Source organism: Megachile rotundata, unplaced genomic scaffold, assembly GCF_050947335.1.
Source record: "Megachile rotundata isolate GNS110a unplaced genomic scaffold, iyMegRotu1 scaffold0022, whole genome shotgun sequence".
Classification (NCBI taxonomy): domain Eukaryota; kingdom Metazoa; phylum Arthropoda; class Insecta; order Hymenoptera; family Megachilidae; genus Megachile; species Megachile rotundata.
Window position 1 is genome coordinate 2,566,537 of NW_027473319.1, and position 24,451 is coordinate 2,590,987.

Here is a 24,451-nt window from a genome sequence, read left to right on the forward strand (position 1 = left end):
GGAGATTGTATTTGGGAGATTGTATTTGGGAGATTGTAATTGTATGATTGCGATTGTATGATTGTGATTGTATGATTGCGATTGTATGATTGTGATTGTATGATTGTGATGTATGATTGTAATTGTATGATTGTGATTGTATGAATGTGATTGTATGAATGTGATTGTATGATTGTATCTGGGAGATTGTATTTGGGAGATTGTATTTGGGATATTGTAATTGTATGATTGCGATTGTATGATTGCGATTGTATGATTGCGATTGTATGATTGCGATTGTATGATTGCGATTGTATGATTGTGATTGGATGATTGTGTATGTATGATTGTGATTGTATGATTGTATTAGGGAGATTGTATTTGGGATATTGTAATTGTATGATTGCGATTGTATGATTGTGATTGTATGATTGTGATGTATGATTGTAATTGTATGATTATGATTGTATGATTGTGATTGTATGATTGTGATGGTATGATTGTGATTGTATGATTGCGATTCTATGAATGCGATTGTATGATTGTGATTGTATGATAGTGTATGTATGATTGTGATTGTATGATTGTATTTGGGAGATTGTATTTGGGATATTGTAATTGTATGATTGTGATTGTCTGATTGTGGTTGTATGATTGTGATTGTATGATTGAGATTGTATGATTGTGATTGTATGATTGCGATTGTATGATTGCGATTGTATGATTGTGATTGTATGATTGTGATTGTATGATTGTGATTGTATGATTGTGATTGTATGTTTGTGATTGTATGATTGTGATTGTATGATTGTGAAAGTATGATTGTGATTGTATGATTATGATTGTATGATTGTGGTTGTGCGATTGTGATTGTACGATTGTGATTGTATGATAGTGATTGCATGATTATGATTGTGTGATTGTGATTGCATGATTGTGATTGTATGATTGTGATTGCATGATATTGAATGTATGATTGTGACTGTATGATTGTGATTGTATGATTGTGATTGTAAGATTGTGATTGTATGATTGTGATAGTATGATTGTGATTGTATGATTGTGATTGTATGATTGTGATTGTATGATTATGATTGTATGATTGTGATTGTATGATTGTATTTGGGAGATTGTATTTGGAAGATTGTAATTGTATGATTGCGATTGTATGATTGTGATTGTATGATTGCGATTGTATGAATGCGATTGTATGATTGTGATTGTATGATTGTGATTGTATGATTGTGATTGTATGATTGTGATTGTATGATTGTGATTGTATGATTGTGATTGTATGATTGTGATTGTATGATTATGATTGTATGATTGTGATTGTATGATTGTATTTGGGTGATTGTATTTGGGAGATTGTATTTGGGATATTGTAATTGTATGATTGCGATCGTATGATTGTGATTGTATGATTGTGATGTATGATTGTAATTGTATGATTATGATTGTATGATTGTGATTGTATGATTGTGATTGTATGATTGAGATTGTATGATTGTGATTGTATGCTTGCGATTGTATGATTGTGATTGTATGATTGTGATTGTATGATTGTGATTGTATGATTGTGATTGTATGATTGTGATTGTATGATTCTGATTGTATGATTGTGATTGCATGATTGTGATTGTATGATTGTGATTGCATGATTTTGAATGTATGATTGCGATTGTATGATTGTGGTTGTATGATTGTGATTGTATGATTGTGATTGTATGATTGTGATTGTATGATTGTGATTGTATGATTGTGATAGTATGATTGTGATTGTATGATTGTGATTGTATGATTGTGATTGTATGATTGTGATTGTATGATTGTATTTGGGAGATTGTATTTGGGAGATTGTATTTGGGAGATTGTATTTGGTAGATTGTATTTGGGAGATTGTAATTGTATGATTGCGATTGTATGATTGTGATTGTATGATTGCGATTGTATGATTGTGATTGTATGATTGTGATGTATGATTGTAATTGTATGATTGTGATTGTATGAATGTGATTGTATGAATGTGATTGTATGATTGTATCTGGGAGATTGTATTTGGGAGATTGTATTTGGGATATTGTAATTGTATGATTGCGATTGTATGATTGCGATTGTATGATTGTGATTGTATGATTGTGTATGTATGATTGTGATTGTATGATTGTATTAGGGAGATTGTATTTGGGATATTGTAATTGTATGATTGCGATTGTATGATTGTTATTGTATGATTGTGATGTATGATTGTAATTGTATGATTATGATTGTATGATTGTGATTGTATGATTGTGATGGTATGATTGTGATTGTATGATTGCGATCGTATGATTGTGATTGTATGATTATGATTGTATGATTGTGATTGTATGATTGCGATTGTATGATTGTGATTGTATTATTAAGTTTGTATTTTTGTGATTTTATGATTGTGATTGTATGATTGTGATTGTATGATTGTGATTGTATGATTGCGATTGTATCAATGCGATTGTATGATTGTGATTGCATAATTGTGATTGTATGATTGTGATTGTTTGATTGTGATTGTATGATTGTGATTGTCTGATTGTGGTTGTATGATTGTGATTGTATGATTGAGATTGTATGATTGTGATTGTATGATTGCGATTGTATGATTGCGATTGTATGATTGTGATTGTATGACTGTGATTGTATGATTGTGATTGTATGATTGTGATTGTATGATTGTGAAAGTATGATTGTGATTGTATGATTATGATTGTATGATTGTGATTGTATGATTGTGATTGTATGATTGTATTTGGGAGATTGTATTTGGGAGATTGTATTTGGGAGATTGTATTTGGGAGATTGTAATTGTATGATTGCGATTGTATGATTGTGATTGTATGATTGCGATTGTATGATTGTGATTGTATGATTGTGATGTATGATTGTAATTGTATGATTGTGATTGTATGAATGTGATTGTATGAATGTGATTGTATGATTGTATCTGGGAGATTGTATTTGGGAGATTGTATTTGGGATATTGTAATTGTATGATTGCGATTGTATGATTGCGATTGTATGATTGCGATTGTATGATTGTGATTGTATGATTGTGTATGTATGATTGTGATTGTATGATTGTATTAGGGAGATTGTATTTGGGATATTGTAATTGTATGCTTGCGATTGTATGATTGTGATTGTATGATTGTGATGTATGATTGTAATTGTATGATTATGATTGTATGATTGTGATTGTATGATTGTGATGGTATGATTGTGATTGTATGATTGCGATCGTATGATTGTGATTGTATGATTATGATTGTATGATTGTGATTATATGATTGCGATTGTATGATTGTGATTGTATGATTAAGTTTGTATTTTTGTGATTTTATGATTGTGATTGTATGATTGTGATTGTATGATTGTGATTGTATGATTGCGATTGTATGAATGCGATTGTATGATTGTGATTGCATAATTGTGATTGTATGATTGTGATTGTTTGATTGTGATTGTATGATTGTGATTGTCTGATTGTGGTTGTATGATTGTGATTGTATGATTGAGATTGTATGATTGTGATTGTATGATTGCGATTGTATGATTGCGATTGTATGATTGTGATTGTATGACTGTGATTGTATGATTGTGATTGTATGATTGTGATTGTATGATTGTGAAAGTATGATTGTGATTGTATGATTATGATTGTATGATTGTGATTGTATGATTGTGATTATATGATTGTGATTGTATGATTGTATTTGGGAGATTGTATTTGGGAGATTGTAATTGTATGATTGCGATTGTATGATTGTGATTGTATGATTGCGATTGTATGATTGTGATTGTATGATTGTGATGTATGATTGTAATTGTATGATTATGATTCTATGATTGTGATTGTATGATTGAGATTGTATGATTGTGATTGTATGATTGCGATTGTATGATTGTGATTGTATGATTGCGATTGTATGATTGTGATTGTATGATTGTGATGTATGATTGTAATTGTATGATTATGATTGTATGATTGTGATTGTATGATTGAGATTGTATGATTGTGATTGTATGATTGCGATTGTATGATTGTGATTGTATGATTAAGTTTGTATTTTTGTGATTTTATGATTGTGATTGTATGATTGTGATTGTATGATTGCGATTGTATGAATGCGATTGTATGATTGTGATTGCATAATTGTGATTGTATGATTGTGATTGTTTGATTGTGATTGTATGATTGTGATTGTCTGATTGTGGTTGTATGATTGTGATTGTATGATTGAGATTGTATGATTGTGATTGTATGATTGCGATTGTATGATTGCGATTGTATGATTGTGATTGTATGACTGTGATTGTATGATTGTGATTGTATGATTGTGATTGTATGATTGTGAAAGTATGATTGTGATTGTATGATTATGATTGTATGATTGTGATTGTATGATTGTGATTGTATGATTGTGATTGTATGATTGTATTTGGGAGATTGTATTTGGGAGATTGTAATTGTATGATTGCGATTGTATGATTGTGATTGTATGATTGCGATTGTATGATTGTGATTGTATGATTGTGATGTATGATTGTAATTGTATGATTGTGATTGTATGAATGTGATTGTATGAATGTGATTGTATGATTGTATCTGGGAGATTGTATTTGGGAGATTGTATTTGGGATATTGTAATTGTATGATTGCGATTGTATGATTGCGATTGTATGATTGTGATTGTATGATTGTGTATGTATGATTGTGATTGTATGATTGTATTAGGGAGATTGTATTTGGGATATTGTAATTGTATGATTGCGATTGTATGATTGTGATTGTATGATTGTGATGTATGATTGTAATTGTATGATTATGATTGTATGATTGTGATTGTATGATTGTGATGGTATGATTGTGATTGTATGATTGCGATCGTATGATTGTGATTGTATGATTATGATTGTATGATTGTGATTGTATGATTGCGATTGTATGATTGTGATTGTATGATTAAGTTTGTATTTTTGTGATTTTATGATTGTGATTGTATGATTGTGATTGTATGATTGTGATTGTATGATTGCGATTGTATGAATGCGATTGTATGATTGTGATTGCATAATTGTGATTGTATGATTGTGATTGTTTGATTGTGATTGTATGATTGTGATTGTCTGATTGTGGTTGTATGATTGTGATTGTATGATTGAGATTGTATGATTGTGATTGTATGATTGCGATTGTATGATTGCGATTGTGTGATTGTGATTGTATGACTGTGATTGTATGATTGTGATTGTATGATTGTGATTGTATGATTGTGAAAGTATGATTGTGATTGTATGATTATGATTGTATGATTGTGATTGTATGATTGTGATTGTATGATTGTGATTGTATGATTGTATTTGGGAGATTGTATTTGGGAGATTGTAATTGTATGATTGCGATTGTATGATTGTGATTGTATGATTGCGATTGTATGATTGTGATTGTATGATTGTGATTGTATGATTGTGAAAGTATGATTGTGATTGTATGATTATGATTGTATGATTGTGGTTGTGCGATTGTGATTGTACGATTGTGATTGTATGATAGTGATTGCATGATTATGATTGTGTGATTGTGATTGCATGATTGTGATTGTATGATTGTGATTGCATGATTTTGAATGTATGATTGTGACTGTATGATTGTGATTGTATGATTGTGATTGTATGATTGTGATTGTATGACTGTGATAGTATGATTGTGATTGTATGATTGTGATTGTATGATTGTGATTGTATGATTATGATTGTATGATTGTGATTGTATGATTGTATTTGGGTGATTGTATTTGGGAGATTGTATTTGGAAGATTGTAATTGTATGATTGCGATCGTATGATTGTGATTGTATGATTGTGATGTATGATTGTAATTGTATGATTATGATTGTATGATTGTGATTGTATGATTGTGATTGTATGATTGAGATTGTATGATTGTGATTGTATGCTTGCGATTGTATGATTGTGATTGTATGATTGTGATTGTATGATTGTGATTGTATGATTGTGATTGTATGATTGTGATTGTCTGATTGTGGTTGTGCGATTGTGATTGCACGATTGTGATTGTATGATTGTGATTGCATGATTTTGAATGTATGATTGCGATTGTATGATTGTGGTTGTATGATTGTGATTGTATGATTGTGATTGTATGATTGTGATTGTATGATTGTGATTGTATGATTGCGATTCTATGAATGCGATTGTATGATTGTGATTGTATGATAGTGTATGTATGATTGTGATTGTATGATTGTATTTGGGAGATTGTATTTGGGATATTGTAATTGTATGATTGTGATTGTCTGATTGTGGTTGTATGATTGTGATTGTATGATTGAGATTGTATGATTGTGATTGTATGATTGCGATTGTATGATTGCGATTGTATGATTGTGATTGTATGATTGTGATTGTATGATTGTGATTGTATGATTGTGATTGTATGTTTGTGATTGTATGATTGTGATTGTATGATTGTGAAAGTATGATTGTGATTGTATGATTATGATTGTATGATTGTGGTTGTGCGATTGTGATTGTACGATTGTGATTGTATGATAGTGATTGCATGATTATGATTGTGTGATTGTGATTGCATGATTGTGATTGTATGATTGTGATTGCATGATATTGAATGTATGATTGTGACTGTATGATTGTGATTGTATGATTGTGATTGTAAGATTGTGATTGTATGATTGTGATAGTATGATTGTGATTGTATGATTGTGATTGTATGATTGTGATTGTATGATTATGATTGTATGATTGTGATTGTATGATTGTATTTGGGAGATTGTATTTGGAAGATTGTAATTGTATGATTGCGATTGTATGATTGTGATTGTATGATTGCGATTGTATGAATGCGATTGTATGATTGTGATTGTATGATTGTGATTGTATGATTGTGATTGTATGATTGTGATTGTATGATTGTGATTGTATGATTGTGATTGTATGATTGTGATTGTATGATTATGATTGTATGATTGTGATTGTATGATTGTATTTGGGTGATTGTATTTGGGAGATTGTATTTGGGATATTGTAATTGTATGATTGCGATCGTATGATTGTGATTGTATGATTGTGATGTATGATTGTAATTGTATGATTATGATTGTATGATTGTGATTGTATGATTGTGATTGTATGATTGAGATTGTATGATTGTGATTGTATGCTTGCGATTGTATGATTGTGATTGTATGATTGTGATTGTATGATTGTGATTGTATGATTGTGATTGTATGATTGTGATTGTATGATTCTGATTGTATGATTGTGATTGCATGATTGTGATTGTATGATTGTGATTGCATGATTTTGAATGTATGATTGCGATTGTATGATTGTGGTTGTATGATTGTGATTGTATGATTGTGATTGTATGATTGTGATTGTATGATTGTGATTGTATGATTGTGATAGTATGATTGTGATTGTATGATTGTGATTGTATGATTGTGATTGTATGATTGTGATTGTATGATTGTGATTGTATGATTGTGATTGTATGATTGTGATTGTATGATTGTATTTGGGAGATTGTATTTGGGAGATTGTATTTGGGAGATTGTATTTGGGAGATTGTAATTGTATGATTGCGATTGTATGATTGTGATTGTATGATTGCGATTGTATGATTGTGATTGTATGATTGTGATGTATGATTGTAATTGTATGATTGTGATTGTATGAATGTGATTGTATGAATGTGATTGTATGATTGTATCTGGGAGATTGTATTTGGGAGATTGTATTTGGGATATTGTAATTGTATGATTGCGATTGTATGATTGCGATTGTATGATTGTGATTGTATGATTGTGTATGTATGATTGTGATTGTATGGTTGTATTAGGGAGATTGTATTTGGGATATTGTAATTGTATGATTGCGATTGTATGATTGTGATTGTATGATTGTGATGTATGATTGTAATTGTATTATTATGATTGTATGATTATGATTGTATGATTGTGATTGTATGATTGCGATTGGATGATTGTGATTGTATGATTAAGTTTGTATTTTTGTGATTGTATGATTGCGATTCTATGAATGCGATTGTATGATTGTGATTGTATGATAGTGTATGTATGATTGTGATTGTATGATTGTATTTGGGAGATTGTATTTGGGATATTGTAATTGTATGATTGTGATTGTCTGATTGTGGTTGTATGATTGTGATTGTATGATTGAGATTGTATGATTGTGATTGTATGATTGTGATTGTATGATTGCGATTGTATGATTGCGATTGTATGATTGTGATTGTATGATTGTGATTGTATGATTGTGATTGTATGATTGTGATTGTATGTTTGTGATTGTATGATTGTGATTGTATGATTGTGAAAGTATGATTGTGATTGTATGATTATGATTGTATGATTGTGGTTGTGCGATTGTGATTGTACGATTGTGATTGTATGATAGTGATTGCATGATTATGATTGTGTGATTGTGATTGCATGATTGTGATTGTATGATTGTGATTGCATGATATTGAATGTATGATTGTGACTGTATGATTGTGATTGTATGATTGTGATTGTAAGATTGTGATTGTATGATTGTGATAGTATGATTGTGATTGTATGATTGTGATTGTATGATTGTGATTGTATGATTATGATTGTATGATTGTGATTGTATGATTGTATTTGGGAGATTGTATTTGGAAGATTGTAATTGTATGATTGCGATTGTATGATTGTGATTGTATGATTGCGATTGTATGAATGCGATTGTATGATTGTGATTGTATGATTGTGATTGTATGATTGTGATTGTATGATTGTGATTGTATGATTGTGATTGTATGATTGTGATTGTATGATTGTGATTGTATGATTATGATTGTATGATTGTGATTGTATGATTGTATTTGGGTGATTGTATTTGGGAGATTGTATTTGGGATATTGTAATTGTATGATTGCGATCGTATGATTGTGATTGTATGATTGTGATGTATGATTGTAATTGTATGATTATGATTGTATGATTGTGATTGTATGATTGTGATTGTATGATTGAGATTGTATGATTGTGATTGTATGCTTGCGATTGTATGATTGTGATTGTATGATTGTGATTGTATGATTGTGATTGTATGATTGTGATTGTATGATTGTGATTGTATGATTCTGATTGTATGATTGTGATTGCATGATTGTGATTGTATGATTGTGATTGCATGATTTTGAATGTATGATTGCGATTGTATGATTGTGGTTGTATGATTGTGATTGTATGATTGTGATTGTATGATTGTGGTTGTATGATTGTGATTGTATGATTGTGATAGTATGATTGTGATTGTATGATTGTGATTGTATGATTGTGATTGTATGATTGTGATTGTATGATTGTGATTGTATGATTGTATTTGGGAGATTGTATTTGGGAGATTGTATTTGGGAGATTGTATTTGGGAGATTGTAATTGTATGATTGCGATTGTATGATTGTGATTGTATGATTGCGATTGTATGATTGTGTTTGTATGATTGTGATGTATGATTGTAATTGTATGATTGTGATTGTATGAATGTGATTGTATGAATGTGATTGTATGATTGTATCTGGGAGATTGTATTTGGGGAATTGTATTTGGGATATTGTAATTGTATGATTGCGATTGTATGATTGCGATTGTATGATTGTGATTGTATGATTGTGTATGTATGATTGTGATTGTATGATTGTATTAGGGAGATTGTATTTGGGATATTGTAATTGTATGATTGCGATTGTATGATTGTTATTGTATGATTGTGATGTATGATTGTAATTGTATGATTATGATTGTATGATTGTGATTGTATGATTGTGATGGTATGATTGCGATTGTATGATTGCGATCGTATGATTGTGATTGTATGATTATGATTGTATGATTGTGATTGTATGATTGCGATTGTATGATTGTGATTGTATGATTAAGTTTGTATTTTTGTGATTTTATGATTGTGATTGTATGATTGTGATTGTATGATTGTGATTGTATGATTGCGATTGTATCAATGCGATTGTATGATTGTGATTGCATAATTGTGATTGTATGATTGTGATTGTTTGATTGTGATTGTATGATTGTGATTGTCTGATTGTGGTTGTATGATTGTGATTGTATGATTGAGATTGTATGATTGTGATTGTATGATTGCGATTGTATGATTGCGATTGTATGATTGTGATTGTATGACTGTGATTGTATGATTGTGATTGTATGATTGTGATTGTATGATTGTGAAAGTATGATTGTGATTGTATGATTATGATTGTATGATTGTGATTGTATGATTGTGATTGTATGATTGTATTTGGGAGATTGTATTTGGGAGATTGTATTTGGGAGATTGTATTTGGGAGATTGTAATTGTATGATTGCGATTGTATGATTGTGATTGTATGATTGCGATTGTATGATTGTGATTGTATGATTGTGATGTATGATTGTAATTGTATGATTGTGATTGTATGAATGTGATTGTATGAATGTGATTGTATGATTGTATCTGGGAGATTGTATTTGGGAGATTGTATTTGGGATATTGTAATTGTATGATTGCGATTGTATGATTGCGATTGTATGATTGCGATTGTATGATTGTGATTGGATGATTGTGTATGTATGATTGTGATTGTATGATTGTATTAGGGAGATTGTATTTGGGATATTGTAATTGTATGATTGCGATTGTATGATTGTGATTGTATGATTGTGATGTATGATTGTAATTGTATGATTATGATTGTATGATTGTGATTGTATGATTGTGATGGTATGATTGTGATTGTATGATTGCGATTCTATGAATGCGATTGTATGATTGTGATTGTATGATAGTGTATGTATGATTGTGATTGTATGATTGTATTTGGGAGATTGTATTTGGGATATTGTAATTGTATGATTGTGATTGTCTGATTGTGGTTGTATGATTGTGATTGTATGATTGAGATTGTATGATTGTGATTGTATGATTGCGATTGTATGATTGCGATTGTATGATTGTGATTGTATGATTGTGATTGTATGATTGTGATTGTATGATTGTGATTGTATGTTTGTGATTGTATGATTGTGATTGTATGATTGTGAAAGTATGATTGTGATTGTATGATTATGATTGTATGATTGTGGTTGTGCGATTGTGATTGTACGATTGTGATTGTATGATAGTGATTGCATGATTATGATTGTGTGATTGTGATTGCATGATTGTGATTGTATGATTGTGATTGCATGATATTGAATGTATGATTGTGACTGTATGATTGTGATTGTATGATTGTGATTGTAAGATTGTGATTGTATGATTGTGATAGTATGATTGTGATTGTATGATTGTGATTGTATGATTGTGATTGTATGATTATGATTGTATGATTGTGATTGTATGATTGTATTTGGGAGATTGTATTTGGAAGATTGTAATTGTATGATTGCGATTGTATGATTGTGATTGTATGATTGCGATTGTATGAATGCGATTGTATGATTGTGATTGTATGATTGTGATTGTATGATTGTGATTGTATGATTGTGATTGTATGATTGTGATTGTATGATTGTGATTGTATGATTGTGATTGTATGATTATGATTGTATGATTGTGATTGTATGATTGTATTTGGGTGATTGTATTTGGGAGATTGTATTTGGGATATTGTAATTGTATGATTGCGATCGTATGATTGTGATTGTATGATTGTGATGTATGATTGTAATTGTATGATTATGATTGTATGATTGTGATTGTATGATTGTGATTGTATGATTGAGATTGTATGATTGTGATTGTATGCTTGCGATTGTATGATTGTGATTGTATGATTGTGATTGTATGATTGTGATTGTATGATTGTGATTGTATGATTGTGATTGTATGATTCTGATTGTATGATTGTGATTGCATGATTGTGATTGTATGATTGTGATTGCATGATTTTGAATGTATGATTGCGATTGTATGATTGTGGTTGTATGATTGTGATTGTATGATTGTGATTGTATGATTGTGATTGTATGATTGTGATTGTATGATTGTGATAGTATGATTGTGATTGTATGATTGTGATTGTATGATTGTGATTGTATGATTGTGATTGTATGATTGTATTTGGGAGATTGTATTTGGGAGATTGTATTTGGGAGATTGTATTTGGTAGATTGTATTTGGGAGATTGTAATTGTATGATTGCGATTGTATGATTGTGATTGTATGATTGCGATTGTATGATTGTGATTGTATGATTGTGATGTATGATTGTAATTGTATGATTGTGATTGTATGAATGTGATTGTATGAATGTGATTGTATGATTGTATCTGGGAGATTGTATTTGGGAGATTGTATTTGGGATATTGTAATTGTATGATTGCGATTGTATGATTGCGATTGTATGATTGTGATTGTATGATTGTGTATGTATGATTGTGATTGTATGATTGTATTAGGGAGATTGTATTTGGGATATTGTAATTGTATGATTGCGATTGTATGATTGTTATTGTATGATTGTGATGTATGATTGTAATTGTATGATTATGATTGTATGATTGTGATTGTATGATTGTGATGGTATGATTGTGATTGTATGATTGCGATCGTATGATTGTGATTGTATGATTATGATTGTATGATTGTGATTGTATGATTGCGATTGTATGATTGTGATTGTATTATTAAGTTTGTATTTTTGTGATTTTATGATTGTGATTGTATGATTGTGATTGTATGATTGTGATTGTATGATTGCGATTGTATCAATGCGATTGTATGATTGTGATTGCATAATTGTGATTGTATGATTGTGATTGTTTGATTGTGATTGTATGATTGTGATTGTCTGATTGTGGTTGTATGATTGTGATTGTATGATTGAGATTGTATGATTGTGATTGTATGATTGCGATTGTATGATTGCGATTGTATGATTGTGATTGTATGACTGTGATTGTATGATTGTGATTGTATGATTGTGATTGTATGATTGTGAAAGTATGATTGTGATTGTATGATTATGATTGTATGATTGTGATTGTATGATTGTGATTGTATGATTGTATTTGGGAGATTGTATTTGGGAGATTGTATTTGGGAGATTGTATTTGGGAGATTGTAATTGTATGATTGCGATTGTATGATTGTGATTGTATGATTGCGATTGTATGATTGTGATTGTATGATTGTGATGTATGATTGTAATTGTATGATTGTGATTGTATGAATGTGATTGTATGAATGTGATTGTATGATTGTATCTGGGAGATTGTATTTGGGAGATTGTATTTGGGATATTGTAATTGTATGATTGCGATTGTATGATTGCGATTGTATGATTGCGATTGTATGATTGTGATTGTATGATTGTGTATGTATGATTGTGATTGTATGATTGTATTAGGGAGATTGTATTTGGGATATTGTAATTGTATGATTGCGATTGTATGATTGTGATTGTATGATTGTGATGTATGATTGTAATTGTATGATTATGATTGTATGATTGTGATTGTATGATTGTGATGGTATGATTGTGATTGTATGATTGCGATCGTATGATTGTGATTGTATGATTATGATTGTATGATTGTGATTATATGATTGCGATTGTATGATTGTGATTGTATGATTAAGTTTGTATTTTTGTGATTTTATGATTGTGATTGTATGATTGTGATTGTATGATTGTGATTGTATGATTGCGATTGTATGAATGCGATTGTATGATTGTGATTGCATAATTGTGATTGTATGATTGTGATTGTTTGATTGTGATTGTATGATTGTGATTGTCTGATTGTGGTTGTATGATTGTGATTGTATGATTGAGATTGTATGATTGTGATTGTATGATTGCGATTGTATGATTGCGATTGTATGATTGTGATTGTATGACTGTGATTGTATGATTGTGATTGTATGATTGTGATTGTATGATTGTGAAAGTATGATTGTGATTGTATGATTATGATTGTATGATTGTGATTGTATGATTGTGATTATATGATTGTGATTGTATGATTGTATTTGGGAGATTGTATTTGGGAGATTGTAATTGTATGATTGCGATTGTATGATTGTGATTGTATGATTGCGATTGTATGATTGTGATTGTATGATTGTGATGTATGATTGTAATTGTATGATTATGATTCTATGATTGTGATTGTATGATTGTGGTTGTGCGATTGTGATTGCACGATTGTGATTGTACGATTGTGATTGTATGCTTGCGATTGTATGATTGTGATTGTATGATTGTGATTCTTTGATTGTGATTGTATGATTGTGATTGTATGATTGTGATAGTATGATTGTGATTGTATGATTGTGATTGTATGATTGTGATTGTATGATTGTGATTGTATGATTGTGATTGTATGATTGTGATTGTATGATTGTGATTGTATGATTGTGATAGTATGATTGTGATTCTATGATTGTGATGTATGATTGTAATTGTATGATTATGATTGTATGATTGTGATTGTGTGATTGTGATTGTATGATTGTGAAAGTATGATGGTGATTGTATGATTATGATTGTATGATTGTGGTTGTGCGATTGTGATTGTACGATTGTGATTGTATGATAGTGATTGCATGATTATGATTGTGTGATTGTGATTGCATGATTGTGATTGTATGATTGTGATTGCATGATTTTGAATGTATGATTGTGACTGTATGATTGTGATTGTATGATTGCGATTGTATGAATGCGATTGTATGATTGTGATTGTATGATTGTGATTGTATGATTGTGATTGTATGATTGTGATTGTATGATTGTGATTGTATGATTATGATTGTATGATTGTGATTGTATGATTGTATTTGGGTGATTGTATTTGGGAGATTGTATTTGGGATATTGTAATTGTATGAAAGCGATCGTATGATTGTGATTGTATGATTGTGATGTATGATTGTAATTGTATGATTATGATTGTATGATTGTGATTGTATGATTGTGATTGTATGATTGAGATTGTATGATTGTGATTGTATGCTTGCGATTGTATGATTGTGATTGTATGATTGTGATTGTATGATTGTGATTGTATGATTGTGATTGTCTGATTGTGGTTGTGCGATTGTGATTGCACGATTGTGATTGTACGATTGTGATAGTATGATTGTGATTGTATGATTGTGATTGTATGATTGTGATTGTATGATTGTGATTGTTTGATTGTATTTGGGAGATTGTATTTGGGAGATTGTATTTGGGAGATTGTAATTGTATGATTGCGATTGTATGATTGTGATTGTATGATTGCGATTGTATGATGGTGATTGTATGATTGTGATGTATGACTGTAATTGTATGATTATGACTGTATGATTGTGATTGTATGATTGAGATTGTATGATTGTGATTGTATGCTTGCGATTGTATGATTGTGATTGTACGATTGCTATTGAATGATTGTGATTGTATGATTCTGATTGTATGATTGTGATTGCATGATTGTGATTGTATGATTGTGATTGCATGATTTTGAATGTATGATTGCGATTGTATGATTGTGGTTGTATGATTGTGATTGTATGATTGTGATTGTATGATTGTGATTGTATGATTGTGATTGTATGATTGTGATAGTATGATTGTGATTGTATGATTGTGATTGTATGATTGTGATTGTATGATTGTGATTGTATGATTGTGATTGTATGATTGTATTTGGGAGATTGTATTTGGGAGATTGTATTTGGGCGATTGTAATTGTATGATTGCGATTGTATGATTGTGATTGTATGATTGCGATTGTATGATTGTGATTGTATGATTGTGATGTATGATTGTAATTGTATGATTGTGATTGTATGAATGTGATTGTATGAATGTGATTGTATGATTGTATCTGGGAGATTGTATTTGGGAGATTGTATTTGGGATATTGTAATTGTATGATTGCGATTGTATGATTGCGATTGTATGATTGTGATTGTATGATTGTGTATGTATGATTGTGATTGTATGGTTGTATTAGGGAGATTGTATTTGGGATATTGTAATTGTATGATTGCGATTGTATGATTGTGATTGTATGATTGTGATGTATGATTGTAATTGTATTATTATGATTGTATGATTATGATTGTATGATTGTGATTGTATGATTGCGATTGTATGATTGTGATTGTATGATTAAGTTTGTATTTTTGTGATTTTATGATTGTGATTGTATGATTGTGATTGTATGATTGTGATTGTATGATTGTGATTGTATGATTGCGATTCTATGAATGCGATTGTATGATTGTGATTGTATGATTGTGTATGTATGATTGTGATTGTATGATTGTATTTGGGAGATTGTATTTGGGATATTGTAATTGTATGATTGTGATTGTCTGATTGTGGTTGTATGATTGTGATTGTATGATTGAGATTGTATGATTGTGATTGTATGATTGCGATTGTATGATTGCGATTGTATGATTGTGATTGTATGATTGTGATTGTATGATTGAGATTGTATGATTGTGATTGTATGATTGCGATTGTATGATTGCGATTGTATGATTGTGATTGTATGACTGTGATTGTATGATTGTGATTGTATGATTGTGATTGTATGATTGTGAAAGTATGATTGTGATTGTATGATTATGATTGTATGATTGTGATTGTATGATTATGATTGTATGATTGTGATTGTATGATTGTGATGGTATGATTGTGATTGTATGATTGCGATCGTATGATTGTGATTGTATGATTATGATTGTATGATTGTGATTATATGATTGCGATTGTATGATTGTGATTGTATGATTAAGTTTGTATTTTTGTGATTTTATGATTGTGATTGTATGATTGTGATTGTATGATTGTGATTGTATGATTGCGATTGTATGAATGCGATTGTATGATTGTGATTGCATAATTGTGATTGTATGATTGTGATTGTTTGATTGTGATTGTATGATTGTGATTGTCTGATTGTGGTTGTATGATTGTGATTGTATGATTGAGATTGTATGATTGTGATTGTATGATTGCGATTGTATGATTGCGATTGTATGATTGTGATTGTATGACTGTGATTGTATGATTGTGATTGTATGATTGTGATTGTATGATTGTGAAAGTATGATTGTGATTGTATGATTATGATTGTATGATTGTGATTGTATGATTGTGATTATATGATTGTGATTGTATGATTGTATTTGGGAGATTGTATTTGGGAGATTGTAATTGTATGATTGCGATTGTATGATTGTGATTGTATGATTGCGATTGTATGATTGTGATTGTATGATTGTGATGTATGATTGTAATTGTATGATTATGATTCTATGATTGTGATTGTATGATTGAGATTGTATGATTGTGATTGTATGATTGCGATTGTATGATTGTGATTGTATGATTGCGATTGTATGATTGTGATTGTATGATTGTGATGTATGATTGTAATTGTATGATTATGATTGTATGATTGTGATTGTATGATTGAGATTGTATGATTGTGATTGTATGATTGCGATTGTATGATTGTGATTGTATGATTAAGTTTGTATTTTTGTGATTTTATGATTGTGATGGTATGATTGTGATTGTATGATTGTGATTGTATGATTGCGATTGTATGAATGCGATTGTATGATTGTGATTGCATAATTGTGATTGTATGATTGTGATTGTTTGATTGTGATTGTATGATTGTGATTGTCTGATTGTGATGTATGATTGTAATTGTATGATTATGATTGTATGATTGTGATTGTATGATTGTGATGGTATGATTGTGATTGTATGATTGCGATTCTATGAATGCGATTGTATGATTGTGATTGTATGATAGTGTATGTATGATTGTGATTGTATGATTGTATTTGGGAGATTGTATTTGGGATATTGTAATTGTATGATTGTGATTGTCTGATTGTGGTTGTATGATTGTGATTGTATGATTGAGATTGTATGATTGTGATTGTATGATTGCGATTGTATGATTGCGATTGTATGATTGTGATTGTATGATTGTGATTGTATGATTGTGATTGTATGATTGTGATTGTATGTTTGTGATTGTATGATTGTGATTGTATGATTGTGAAAGTATGATTGTGATTGTATGATTATGATTGTATGATTGTGGTTGTGCGATTGTGATTGTACGATTGTGATTGTATGATAGTGATTGCATGATTATGATTGTGTGATTGTGATTGCATGATTGTGATTGTATGATTGTGATTGCATGATATTGAATGTATGATTGTGACTGTATGATTGTGATTGTATGATTGTGATTGTAAGATTGTGATTGTATGATTGTGATAGTATGATTGTGATTGTATGATTGTGATTGTATGATTGTGATTGTATGATTATGATTGTATGATTGTGATTGTATGATTGTATTTGGGAGATTGTATTTGGAAGATTGTAATTGTATGATTGCGATTGTATGATTGTGATTGTATGATTGCGATTGTATGATTGTGATTGTATGATTGTGATTGTATGATTGTGATTGTATGATTGTGATTGTATGATTGTGATTGTATGATTCTGATTGTATGATTGTGATTGCATGATTGTGATTGTATGATTGTGATTGCATGATTTTGAATGTATGATTGCGATTGTATGATTGTGGTTGTATGATTGTGATTGTATGATTGTGATTGTATGATTGTGATTGTATGATTGTGATTGTATGATTGTGATAGTATGATTGTGATTGTATGATTGTGATTGTATGATTGTGATTGTATGATTGTGATTGTATGATTGTATTTGGGAGATTGTATTTGGGAGATTGTATTTGGGAGATTGTATTTGGTAGATTGTATTTGGGAGATTGTAATTGTATGATTGCGATTGTATGATTGTGATTGTATGATTGCGATTGTATGATTGTGATTGTATGATTGTGATGTATGATTGTAATTGTATGATTGTGATTGTATGAATGTGATTGTATGAATGTGATTGTATGATTGTATCTGGGAGATTGTATTTGGGAGATTGTATTTGGGATATTGTAATTGTATGATTGCGATTGTATGATTGCGATTGTATGATTGTGATTGTATGATTGTGTATGTATGATTGTGATTGTATGATTGTATTAGGGAGATTGTATTTGGGATATTGTAATTGTATGATTGCGATTGTATGATTGTTATTGTATGATTGTGATGTATGATTGTAATTGTATGATTATGATTGTATGATTGTGATTGTATGATTGTGATGGTATGATTGTGATTGTATGATTGCGATCGTATGATTGTGATTGTATGATTATGATTGTATGATTGTGATTGTATGATTGCGATTGTATGATTGTGATTGTATTATTAAGTTTGTATTTTTGTGATTTTATGATTGTGATTGTATGATTGTGATTGTATGATTGTGATTGTATGATTGCGATTGTATCAATGCGATTGTATGATTGTGATTGCATAATTGTGATTGTATGATTGTGATTGTTTGATTGTGATTGTATGATTGTGATTGTCTGATTGTGGTTGTATGATTGTGATTGTATGATTGAGATTGTATGATTGTGATTGTATGATTGCGATTGTATGATTGCGATTGTATGATTGTGATTGTATGACTGTGATTGTATGATTGTGATTGTATGATTGTGATTGTATGATTGTGAAAGTATGATTGTGATTGTATGATTATGATTGTATGATTGTGATTGTATGATTGTGATTGTATGATTGTATTTGGGAGATTGTATTTGGGAGATTGTATTTGGGAGATTGTATTTGGGAGATTGTAATTGTATGATTGCGATTGTATGATTGTGATTGTATGATTGCGATTGTATGATTGTGATTGTATGATTGTGATGTATGATTGTAATTGTATGATTGTGATTGTATGAATGTGATTGTATGAATGTGATTGTATGATTGTATCTGGGAGATTGTATTTGGGAGATTGTATTTGGGATATTGTAATTGTATGATTGCGATTGTATGATTGCGATTGTATGATTGCGATTGTATGATTGTGATTGTATGATTGTGTATGTATGATTGTGATTGTATGATTGTATTAGGGAGATTGTATTTGGGATATTGTAATTGTATGATTGCGATTGTATGATTGTGATTGTATGATTGTGATGTATGATTGTAATTGTATGATTATGATTGTATGATTGTGATTGTATGATTGTGATGGTATGATTGTGATTGTATGATTGCGATCGTATGATTGTGATTGTATGATTATGATTGTATGATTGTGATTATATGATTGCGATTGTATGATTGTGATTGTATGATTAAGTTTGTATCAATGCGATTGTATGATTGTGATTGCATAATTGTGATTGTATGATTGTGATTGTTTGATTGTGATTGTATGATTGTGATTGTCTGATTGTGGTTGTATGATTGTGATTGTATGATTGAGATTGTATGATTGTGATTGTATGATTGCGATTGTATGATTGCGATTGTATGATTGTGATTGTATGACTGTGATTGTATGATTGTGATTGTATGATTGTGATTGTATGATTGTGAAAGTATGATTGTGATTGTATGATTATGATTGTATGATTGTGATTGTATGATTGTGATTGTATGATTGTATTTGGGAGATTGTATTTGGGAGATTGTATTTGGGAGATTGTATTTGGGAGATTGTAATTGTATGATTGCGATTGTATGATTGTGATTGTATGATTGCGATTGTATGATTGTGATTGTATGATTGTGATGTATGATTGTAATTGTATGATTGTGATTGTATGAATGTGATTGTATGAATGTGATTGTATGATTGTATCTGGGAGATTGTATTTGGGAGATTGTATTTGGGATATTGTAATTGTATGATTGCGATTGTATGATTGCGATTGTATGATTGCGATTGTATGATTGTGATTGTATGATTGTGTATGTATGATTGTGATTGTATGATTGTATTAGGGAGATTGTATTTGGGAGATTGTAATTGTATGATTGCGATTGTATGATTGTGATTGTATGATTGCGATTGTATGATTGTGATTGTATGATTGTGATGTATGATTGTAATTGTATGATTGTGATTGTATGAATGTGATTGTATGAATGTGATTGTATGATTGTATCTGGGAGATTGTATTTGGGAGATTGTATTTGGGATATTGTAATTGTATGATTGCGATTGTATGATTGTGATTGTATGATTGTGTATGTATGATTGTGATTGTATGATTGTATTAGGGAGATTGTATTTGGGATATTGTAATTGTATGATTGCGATTGTATGATTGTGATTGTATGATTGTGATGTATGATTGTAATTGTATGATTATGATTTTATGATTGTGATTGTATGATTGTGATTGTATGATTGTGATTGTATGATTGCGATTGTATGAATGCGATTGTATGATTGTGATTGCATAATTGTGATTGTATGATTGTGATTGTTTGATTGTGATTGTATGATTGTGATTGTCTGATTGTGGTTGTATGATTGTGATTGTATGATTGAGATTGTATGATTGTGATTGTATGATTGCGATTGTATGATTGCGATTGTATGATTGTGATTGTATGACTGTGATTGTATGATTGTGATTGTATGATTGTGATTGTATGATTGTGAAAGTATGATTGTGATTGTATGATTATGATTGTATGATTGTGATTGTATGATTGTGATTATATGATTGTGATTGTATGATTGTATTTGGGAGATTGTATTTGGGAGATTGTAATTGTATGATTGCGATTGTATGATTGTGATTGTATGATTGCGATTGTATGATTGTGATTGTATGATTGTGATGTATGATTGTAATTGTATGATTATGATTCTATGATTGTGATTGTATGATTGAGATTGTATGATTGTGATTGTATGATTGCGATTGTATGATTGTGATTGTATGATTGCGATTGTATGATTGTGATTGTATGATTAAGTTTGTATTTTTGTGATTTTATGATTGTGATTGTATGATTGTGATTGTATGATTGCGATTGTATGAATGCGATTGTATGATTGTGATTGCATAATTGTGATTGTATGATTGTGATTGTTTGATTGTGATTGTATGATTGTGATTGTCTGATTGTGGTTGTATGATTGTGATTGTATGATTGAGATTGTATGATTGTGATTGTATGATTGCGATTGTATGATTGCGATTGTATGATTGTGATTGTATGACTGTGATTGTATGATTGTGATTGTATGATTGTGATTGTATGATTGTGAAAGTATGATTGTGATTGTATGATTATGATTGTATGATTGTGATTGTATGATTGTGATTGTATGATTGTGATTGTATGATTGTATTTGGGAGATTGTATTTGGGAGATTGTAATTGTATGATTGCGATTGTATGATTGTGATTGTATGATTGCGATTGTATGATTGTGATTGTATGATTGTGATGTATGATTGTAATTGTATGATTGTGATTGTATGAATGTGATTGTATGAATGTGATTGTATGATTGTATCTGGGAGATTGTATTTGGGAGATTGTATTTGGGATATTGTAATTGTATGATTGCGATCGTATGATTGTGATTGTATGATTGTGATGTATGATTGTAATTGTATGATTATGATTGTATGATTGTGATTGTATGATTGTGATTGTATGATTGAGATTGTATGATTGTGATTGTATGCTTGCGATTGTATGATTGTGATTGTATGATTGTGATTGTATGATTGTGATTGTATGATTGTGATTGTATGATTGTGATTGTATGATTCTGATTGTATGATTGTGATTGCATGATTGTGATTGTATGATTGTGATTGCATGATTTTGAATGTATGATTGCGATTGTATGATTGTGGTTGTATGATTGTGATTGTATGATTGTGATTGTATGATTGTGATTGTATGATTGTGATTGTATGATTGTGATAGTATGATTGTGATTGTATGATTGTGATTGTATGATTGTGATTGTATGATTGTGATTGTATGATTGTATTTGGGAGATTGTATTTGGGAGATTGTATTTGGGAGATTGTATTTGGTAGATTGTATTTGGGAGATTGTAATTGTATGATTGCGATTGTATGATTGTGATTGTATGATTGCGATTGTATGATTGTGATTGTATGATTGTGATGTATGATTGTAATTGTATGATTGTGATTGTATGAATGTGATTGTATGAATGTGATTGTATGATTGTATCTGGGAGATTGTATTTGGGAGATTGTATTTGGGATATTGTAATTGTATGATTGCGATTGTATGATTGCGATTGTATGATTGTGATTGTATGATTGTGTATGTATGATTGTGATTGTATGATTGTATTAGGGAGATTGTATTTGGGATATTGTAATTGTATGATTGCGATTGTATGATTGTTATTGTATGATTGTGATGTATGATTGTAATTGTATGATTATGATTGTATGATTGTGATTGTATGATTGTGATGGTATGATTGTGATTGTATGATTGCGATCGTATGATTGTGATTGTATGATTATGATTGTATGATTGTGATTGTATGATTGCGATTGTATGATTGTGATTGTATTATTAAGTTTGTATTTTTGTGATTTTATGATTGTGATTGTATGATTGTGATTGTATGATTGTGATTGTATGATTGCGATTGTATCAATGCGATTGTATGATTGTGATTGCATAATTGTGATTGTATGATTGTGATTGTTTGATTGTGATTGTATGATTGTGATTGTCTGATTGTGGTTGTATGATTGTGATTGTATGATTGAGATTGTATGATTGTGATTGTATGATTGCGATTGTATGATTGCGATTGTATGATTGTGATTGTATGACTGTGATTGTATGATTGTGATTGTATGATTGTGATTGTATGATTGTGAAAGTATGATTGTGATTGTATGATTATGATTGTATGATTGTGATTGTATGATTGTGATTGTATGATTGTATTTGGGAGATTGTATTTGGGAGATTGTATTTGGGAGATTGTATTTGGGAGATTGTAATTGTATGATTGCGATTGTATGATTGTGATTGTATGATTGCGATTGTATGATTGTGATTGTATGATTGTGATGTATGATTGTAATTGTATGATTGTGATTGTATGAATGTGATTGTATGAATGTGATTGTATGATTGTATCTGGGAGATTGTATTTGGGAGATTGTATTTGGGATATTGTAATTGTATGATTGCGATTGTATGATTGCGATTGTATGATTGCGATTGTATGATTGTGATTGTATGATTGTGTATGTATGATTGTGATTGTATGATTGTATTAGGGAGATTGTATTTGGGATATTGTAATTGTATGATTGCGATTGTATGATTGTGATTGTATGATTGTGATGTATGATTGTAATTGTATGATTATGATTGTATGATTGTGATTGTATGATTGTGATGGTATGATTGTGATTGTATGATTGCGATC